This window comes from Labrus bergylta, chromosome 2 (assembly GCF_963930695.1).
Source record: "Labrus bergylta chromosome 2, fLabBer1.1, whole genome shotgun sequence".
Lineage (NCBI taxonomy): Eukaryota > Metazoa > Chordata > Actinopteri > Labriformes > Labridae > Labrus > Labrus bergylta.
In genome coordinates, this window is record NC_089196.1 from 34,638,248 (window position 1) to 34,647,840 (window position 9,593).

General features: G+C 40.7%; 2 protein-coding genes across 2 annotated transcripts in view; one reads left to right on the plus strand and one right to left on the minus strand.

The window, feature by feature from the left end:
• The window catches only part of LOC109975750 (NLR family CARD domain-containing protein 3-like), a 393,020-nt gene that overhangs the window by 333,483 nt on the left and 49,944 nt on the right, over positions 1 to 9,593 (minus strand). The gene's annotated exons all lie outside the window — the stretch shown is intronic.
• LOC136181090 (NLR family CARD domain-containing protein 3-like) overlaps positions 1 to 9,593 on the plus strand; it is a 412,285-nt gene that overhangs the window by 153,260 nt on the left and 249,432 nt on the right. The gene's annotated exons all lie outside the window — the stretch shown is intronic.

A 9,593-nucleotide genomic window follows, 5' to 3' on the forward strand; every position in this document is an offset into this window, starting at 1 on the left:
TGTGAGGAGACGGTCTGGGCCGTTACACAGGACAGAGAGGATTGTTTTTTATTTGCACGAGCCGCTCTTTGTGGCTCACTCCATAGGAAGCTTTGTGATTATCAGCCAAAACTTTTGTTTTCCATCAGTCAAGACAGGAGAAACTGGTAAGAAGTGTGAACAGAGCTGAAGACCGTCAGGATGAGCGTGCAGTGCAGCGGTGTGCCTGTCGTTAAGTCCCGTGGCTCTGATACAATTCTGGCAACTTGTGAGCAAATAAAACTAAATAAATATCTCCCCTTCGATCTCTCTTGAAAACCTGCATTCTGTGTCACCTCTCTCAGGTGTTCAGCCTGTTTGCTGATTAGGGTAATGCAGGAGCAGCTCGTGCGCTCGGCCACTCGTCTTTTTTATGATAGGCCTTCTCCCTGCTGAGAAGATAGTTCAAAGTGCCCCAATTAAGTAATTTTTGTATCATGATATCAACCTTTATGTTGCTCATTATACATAATATTTTAATACAATTCGGGGGAAATAAGTATTACAAATATTTAATTTATAAAAAATCTCAAAATATGTTTTTATACATTTCCCCCTTCTTCCCAAAACGTCTCGCGGGCCGTATGAAACCTGCTGTCGAGCCGGATACGGCACGCGGGCCGTATGTTTGACATCCCTGATCTAAACAATGAAAGACTAAATGAAGAAATAAGCTCATAATAAATCAAACTAAGTTTGTAAGCTGTTTGTATTGTTGACTGCTAAATAAACATGTGCTGGTGAACAACTAATAACCTGAGTGATATTACCCCTTTGTGGCTCTTGCCATCACAGAGACATAGTAGATCAAATGAAGGGTTCCATTTTTTTCAGACCACCAGAAACTGTCCGTCCAGGCAAACATCAATGGCATCCATATCAGTTTCTGAAATGCAAAGTAAGTGACTCTACAATTCACTTAGCAGACTCTTTTATCCAAAGCGACGTACATCAGAGAGGAAGAACAACACAAGCAAGGATCTAGAAAAAAGGGAACAATGTCAGTAAGAGCAAACGATCAGCTTTGAGTCTGATTGGACACACAGGTGCTGACAGGAAGTGACCAGAGGCAAAGCACAACATTGAGGGCAGTTCTTGAGAGCTCTAATCAGTATAGAAACCATCTTATAAGTCGTCGTTATCAAACAAAAACCATCGTCATTACCATCATCATCATCATCAATAATATGGAGACCATCATCATTAAGTTAGACAGAGGAGAAGAGTCTAGTCAGAGAGACCCTGTTGTGAAGGTTGGATCAGACGCCTTTCATTGGCAGAGCGTAGGGGGGGGGGGAGTGTAGACCTGGATCAGAGAGTTAAAGTAAGGAGGAGACGTTTCTGTGTCTGTTTTGTAAGCGAGCAGCAGAGTTTTAAATTTGATGCGAGCAGTAACTGGGAGCCGGTGTAAGGAGATGAACAGCGGAGTGACATGTGCTCTTTTAGGAAGGTTGAAGACCAGTCGTGCTAACCAGAACCCACGTTTAACTTACTGATAAAACACTAACCCCCAATTTCCACTTACGCCGTGCACGTCGTGTTCCGTCGGCGCCCAGCACTTCGTAGTTCGCTGTGACTCCAGTCAATCGTTGTGTTTCCACAGCGAGCGCCGCGGTCCGTCTCCAAAGCGTGCAACCAGAGCCACTGTGCTCTGCTCCGCTTCAAATACGCGTCTAGAGTCTATTTTTGATGGAGTACGCTGCAGGCCCGCGTTAAGCTGGACAGAATATGACTACCCGGACAGGAAGTCGGACAAGGAAACGCATAGGATCAATTTCAAAATAAAACACAATTGACGGACTCACGATTGTATTTTTCATCACTTTATCAACATTACGTCAAAAGACAAATCAATTTGTTGTTTGCATTGTCTCGCGTGATCTTGTAGTTCTCCTGTGTACTCCTCATGGCCGCTCTCCGCTGCGCTCACGTTCCAGAAACAGATCCAGTGGGGCAGGGCAAAACAATGGCGTGCACGGAGTATGTGGGGATCGGGGGTAAAGGCCTGCAGGTGGGTTCGGTCCCACAGCAGAACAGATTCTAGTGTCAGTTTGAAACAGACACTCAGGGTTATGGGAAGTTCAAGGTCTCTGGTGTTTGTTTTTGTTACATTTCCTCACACTGTTACTCCTCTACTCTGATGATCCGTTGCACTCAGTGCTGCAGGAGCCTCATTTGTCAATATGGCGCGATACCCTTTTTCATATCATCATGAAAAAATACATAAAACTAAACCTCTCAGAAAAGTGAACACGTGGACATAAATGAGCACGATAAGAACAAACTTTAAAGACAGAAACCATGTTTGATGTATTTTGGTTTAATAGTTTGTCCCATCTGTTCACATGGAGGAGGCGGAGCTTTCGACCCACACTGCCAGCAGTCAGTAGGGGGACCTCCAAATAATTTGGCTTCACTTTTGGGAAGCTGTCGTGTTGCTCATCTTTTCATTCAGTCTGTGCTGCCTCCTTGGACAGCTTCTCCTCCATCAAACACCAATGGGAGAGAGACTTGAGCATGTCCCTGACCAAACACAACAGCCTTATCTAAATGTGTAAGATATAAAATTATTCAAATTAAAATTTTACATAGGACTTACATCACACCAACCAGATTAAAGATAATTCCCTCTCACATATGTGCTGGCATGGCTGTGGTGAGGCAGGAACACTGATCCACTTGTGGCACTGTTTTTGGAATGAGGTTATCTCAAGATTGACTTTTATTGTGAAAGTAAAAATACCCCCCTGTCCTCTAGTCTGCCTTCTTGGCATTAGAGTAAGAAACATACAGTCAACGCTCACACAACGAATCATCACACTAGCCTTTCTGTCAGTGAAGCGTATTATTATGATGAATTGGAAAGTAAGTAAACCAAATTGCTTTAACATTGACAATTGGTTAAAAGAATTCATGGATTTATTGTCTCTCTGAGTTTGACCGTGGAGATGAAGGACCCTGGAACTTTATAAGACAATACTTGGAAAGTAGGTTATATGATTGAATTTTCTGTAAATGAACAACCACCTTATTGTCTATTGTCTATTATTGTATGTTGTAGTGTACATTGTCTTATGTGATGAGTTTGTAGATTTATGTTGTATAAGTGGTGGACGAGTGTTTTGAAAAAGAAATAAAAATATGAATTATAAAAAAAAATACAGTCTTTGCTGAAAATAATTTAGAATTAAACCCTGAAAGGAAGAATGTGCGACTTTTTGATCCAGTAGATGTCGCCCTTGAGCTCCAGCATGAAACCAAAACAAACTTCTGTTTGGCCACACCTCCTCTATTCTGAAGCCTCCGCTCTCCTCCAGAGACACACCTCCAACTCCTCTCCACTCACGTTCACACAAAGGAGTTATGAATTAGAACGCACAATAATTAAACACCATTAAGCGCAAGCAGCGGACAAAATTGTCCTTTGCTGGAGCTGAAATCACCTGTGTGCTGCATTGTTGTGTTAGCATGCTAATGTTAGCACCCTGTGGTTAGCTTGTAGCTTCATATTGCACATAAATTGACACAGAATGAGCGAGATCTAAAGACTTACGTGACATCCAAATAATCAGTGAGTCTGTTATTCTTCTTTTCTCTAGTCCTGGACTAAAACAGCTTTTATACACAAGGCCGTCCTGTCCATGACTCAGACAACAGTACAGCAGGCGGGACTCGAGCTTCTCACTCATTGTAGACAGTCATGACTCAGAGACACATTTTCAGAGGTTATACTTGATTTCTGCTGTATTTATTTAAAATGTCACACATGCCTCCTTTAAAGATTTAAACATGACTTAAAATGATGCAAACAACAACAAGCTATACTTCTCTCTGACAGTGTGTTATTATCACTTATCCAAATTCAAACATATGTTAATAGTTGATCAGGGCTTAAAAAGTTATTTTTCTACAAAGGAAGCTTGTACTGTATGTAACATGCCTCTTAATGTGCCTTTTTATAATTTTTTTTGATTTTTTTTAAAAACATAATCTTTATTTAAGTAGAGGACCAGAGCTCTTATTTCATTCTGAATAATTTAAATGTTGTGACTTGTTTTACCTTCTCATGATCTGTAACTGCCGTAAGGTGCAGAACGGGGCTGAATGACCACATGCAGACTCTCCGCTCCGTTAAACAAGACTGCTCACGCCTCATTTTAAGAGGAACAACATCTTAAAACACACAGACGAGCACTTGTCAAACATTTGCCACAATGCTGTTATTAACCCTGTTACACAAGTTACAGTGAAACCTGCAAAGCTGGTCAGAAAATGCTGAATTAAATGTATGCACACATAAACATTTACGTGAAATTACAATTTTCTTTAAAATTTCAAGACAGAAATATTTGTTTTCTCATCTTCTTGTTTTATTCAAGAATATATAAAAATGTTTTTTTCCTAGTTTTAGAAGATTTAAAGTTGATATTTCATATCAATGTTGATTTTTATAAGCATTTTTTAATCATAATTCTACCGTGTTTAACATTTTGTGTAATAAAACAATACTTTTGAACCTGTTCTATTTTTCTGTCATTGAATAACTTGGCAAATACAGTATTTCTATAGTTTGGTCACTTCCTCATAGAGCCACTGGGGGGCAGCGGAGCAGCATTAACAATAAATACATGAAAGGAGAAGTGAAATTAAACTACATTACTCTCTGACCTAATATGTAAAAAAACTTTTCAGCCCATCACATAATCAGACAGTTTTTAATCAGCTTGGAAGTTTAATAAGAACTACCAGAACCCCCCCCCCCCCCCCCCCCCCCAAAAAAAAAGTGTAGGGATGGATTAGAAGTATAAAGTGGAAGAAGTTAAGTACAAAAAACTCTAAATTTGTCTTTTAAGTTTTCTGCTACTCGCAAGTAAACTATCTATACCTTTTCTAAAAAATGTTCAACATTTTTTGATTTTATGATGTCGTAGGTTTTTCCTCCAATTCCACTTTCTAACAATTTGTACAGCCAGAAAGAATATTTAAGTGTACTGTGTGTCTCTCCACCCTGCATATCTCTAACTGAGACCTGCCTTCATCTGTCAAAATGTGCAGCAACACAAGGCTAGTAACGGGAACAAGACCTTAAATTGGGATGGGCTTTTATTTGAAGTTTTATGGTTCATCAAATATGGACGGTGGCCTTGCTTTGTGCACACGCTGCTGTCTTGGTCAAAAGTTGATCTTCAGTTGAAATAATTGCATCATTTTTGAGTGATTTGAATATTGTTCTTTGTTATTACAAGTTCTGTTTTTATGGCTGAGGCTGTGTTTGGTTTAGAGGACACATTTCACAGCTGGAACAGAAATGTAAGACTGTAAAAACTCTGTGTTTTGTCTCTTTTTCTGAATTTGACACTTTCTTTATGTGAGGCAACTCCAGAGGACCTTTCTGTTTCTTTTTCTCTGCTCTTCAAAATACTTTTTAAAAATCTATGCTTTACATTTCATGACAACTTAGAGCATCAGTAACAGATTAGTTTAGTTTCAAGCTGCTTCTAATCATCATCATGTTCTGATCGTATTTCATCTGTCAAACCGCTTTTCATGCACTGACATCTCTTTCCTTATCCATCATTTTATTTTTGAGTACAATCTTCACAGCGAATACGCACAAAGAAAAATGATTAGAGGGATTTACATTTAAGGCCTTAAAGTTACATCACACTGCTGAGAGGCAGGTTGAACTCCTGACCGAAGTTTGTCTCTATGCTAAAGGTGAGATCAGGTCGAGGCTTTGTGATGATCGCTGATGTCTCAGTATCTTCAGGAGACACACACACACTAATGTCCATGACCAGGATGCCCCCACACTCTCTGCCAGACACACACACACACACACACACACACACATATCAGCACACACACACACACACACACACACACACACACACACACACACACACACACACACACACACACTGTACTGACTGAAACAGGATCGTTAGTAGATGTTAAAAGTCAGCTGAGTTAAGTTGAGTTGGATATAAAATCCGTTTGTAAACTGACAGCAGATATAAAAAGCACATACATTTTCGCGACACCTAAATGTTAAATAATATATTTTCTACTTCCTCAATTTTGGAGACATGAGAGGGCGGGCTTTGAGAGACTCTTACGGTCTGGAGAGAGACATGAGACGGGAGAGAGGAGAGAGAGTTGAGAAATGAACGACTCTTTTCAGTAAGTGATTCAGTTCAGTTCTTCACCCAGATGATTTGTTCGTTTTGAACTTAAAATAATGAACTCAAACTTCCTTCAGGGAGAAATGGAGGGTGTGCCCTTTGATCACCTGTTGGTATGTTGATGAACCAGCTGTGGTATTTCCTGGTCTCAGTAGGACTCTGACTCTGTCTCGTTCTGACGCAGATCTGTTCTCTGTGTTGAAGGTAAGAGACACTTTTCACTGTTTTTAAGACTCTCTGTTTGATTTAAGTGTCAAAAGAGCTGTAAGCTAACAGTTAGCCACCAGGTTCATTAGCTGCTCTGACTGTAGTAGAAGTGCAGGGAACACAATGACTCTCAGTTAGCATGCAGGCTATGCTAACATGCTAACAGTACAATTTTACACAGCAGAGGGAGGGCGTGGAGTCTGTCCACATCAGTTAGGACTAAAAATAATCACTCCATCAGCTCAACTGGTTCCACAACTGAAACTGGACGGTTGCCAAGCAACACAAACACTCCTCTGCACCCACAGCAGAGATCAGCACAGACCAGAGACCTTATTATGCAGCTCTATAAGTAGAATTACTGCAGTGAAATCAGAGTGTGTGATTCTAGTAGATAGATTTATAAAGACAAACTCTGTCTGCTGTAGTTATTCTCTATGATCAGCTCTTATTGAATGTCTCCTTCCAGTCAGATAGCTGTGTCAGATTGATCTAACCAATGGGGAATATTCAGTCTGTTGGGCCCCTTCACAGGGGAGTCCTCCAACCATTCATCACCAATATGTGATCAATAATCTGACACCTAGAAAAAAGTGCTCTGTATAAACATTTATCAGTTCACAGAAGTATTATTTCCAACATAAAGAACATCTCTCCCCGATAGTTAAGACTAGACTCGCAGCATTCGGTCATTTACTGTTACATTTCATCTTCACTGTCTGCTCCACCACTGCTCCTCTGTTTTCACTCTCAGACGGATAATTCATTTCACAGGAATAAATCATGTGACTCTTAGCAGAGCAATGAGAGTGAGTGCTGTCAGATGGGGCCCCCTTAGGATCCGATCACACAGAGACGCAACTCACCTCAAAAAAACGCCTGAACACAGCTGAAGAAAGAACAGCTGGGAGCGCCTGTGGAGCAGGGCTGTGTGTGCATACGGGCCACCAAGTATATTTTTATTATTCAATAGAAAGTAGAGGTCAAACCTCCTACTCGATTTGATTGGCTGCTTTGAGTGACATCGACGAGCGCTGTGACTCTGCTTCTTGATTATGCGCACCCAAAAACTGCTTGAAAAATGTGTCTTGAAGAGCGCCCATCTACCGCGCTGTATCTTAGGAAAACCATGGTTTTATCATCAAATAAAGTGTAATTTACACAATGCATCATGAAAGAGCAGCTGTCCACCTGCTCAGGTGTTCTGATGCAGACAGGCTTACCTGACTGGTTGTAACAGGGACCATGATGGAGGTGGGGTCCTCCTGCAGGTAGATGTGATGTTTGTAGACTGATAGTGAGGTGATGATGATGATGATAATAATACTAAATAATAATAAAGTTTATTTATATAGCGCTTTTCGCAGACAAAGCTCACGAAGTGCTTTACATCAACAAAAACCACAAAAACAGCATACATACAGTGAAAGAAGAAAAAAGAAAAAAGTAGTATGTCATGGACAACATTATAAAATCCTGTTATAACCAGGAACAATAAAACATAGATGAGTAGGTACACTGGGTGGACCTGATTACCCATAGGCCTGTCTAAACATTAACGTTTTTAATTGTTTTTTTAAGACTCAACAGAGTCAGAAAGACGTAGCGAGACGGGTAGAGAATTCCAGAGGATCAGTGCTATGGACTGAAACGCACGATCCCCACGAGCCTTAAAATGTGTCTGCGGGACAGACAGCATGGTGTAGGGTGTTTGACCTTAGTGAACGGGTGGGTGAATACGGGTGAATGAGTTCTGACAGATAATCTGGGGCCTGACCGTGAATGGCTCTGAAGGTGAGAATGAGAATTTCAAACTTGGAGCCAGTGCAGTGTTTTCAGCATCGGATTGATGTGAGACCATTTGTTTGACCTGGTGAGTAATCGAGCAGCAGCATTCTGGATTGACTGGAGACGGTTTAGGGCGGACGTGCTAAGTGAGGTGAAGAGAGCATTACAATAATCGATACGAGATGAGACAAAGGCGTGAAAAATCATCTCAAATTCTGTGAAAGACACTAATGTTCTCAGTTTACTGATATTTCTTAAGTGAAAAAAGCATGATTTGGTTAGCTGTTTAACATGGCTGTCTAGTGATAAAGAAGAATTGAAAATTACTCCCAGATTACGGAGGTTGGAGCGAACAGCAGAGGAGAGGGGCCCAATGTTTTGCATGATTGTTGAAATATACTTGTCTTGGGCAATAACTAAGACTTGTGTTTTTTCTGCATTTAGTTGTAAGAAATTATCAGTTGCCCAGTCGTTGATAGCATTTATACAGTCTAGGAGCCTGGACAATGTAGAGGCTTCGCTAGGTTTAAATTAAAATTGCAGTTGTATAACATCTGTATATAGATGATATGCAATATTAAAACTTTGTATAATCTTTCCTAGGGGAAGCAGATAGAGAGAGAACAACAGAGGTCCCAGGACTGAGCCTTGCGGGACTCCACACGATAAAGGAGAGGAGTCAGACATAAACTCCCCAACAGAGACAATGAAGGTCCTTTCACTTAGATACGAAGAGAACCAGTCCAGGGCTGTACCTGATATTCCCACCCAGTCATGTAGTGTCTTTATGAGGTTAGGGTGGTCAACCGTATCAAAGGCAGAGCTGAGGTCAAGAAGAACCAAAACTGAACAATCACCTCCATCAGCAGACAATAAAATATCATTGGAGACCCTTAATAGAGCGGTTTCAGTGGAATGCCCTTTCCGGAACCCTGACTGGAATTTGTCATAGATGTTATGTTCCTCCAACACAGCAGTGAGTTGATTGGCCACAACTTTTTCCAATATTTAGGACATAAATGGCAACTTTGAAATTGGCCTATAGTTCATAGGCAGCGCTGGGTCCAAATTTGGCTTCTTTAAGATGGGCTGAATCGTTGAATGTTTAAAATAAGTAGGGAAACATCCTGTAAGCAATGAGGAATTTACAATGGATAAAACAGCTGGACCAATAGTAGGTAAAAGTTTAAAAAACAGTGAAGGTGGCAAGACATCCAAGGAGCTATTAGTCAGCTTTGTTTTCTTTGTCAAATCCATAAGATCCTCAAAGCTAACAAGGTGGAACGAGTCCAAGACAGTAGGGGTAGCAGAGGAGCTGTCTCTAGGTGGGTGAGAGTTCGGCTGCATATTGGACCTTATAGCCAATACCTTATCAACAAAGAAGGAGAGAAACTT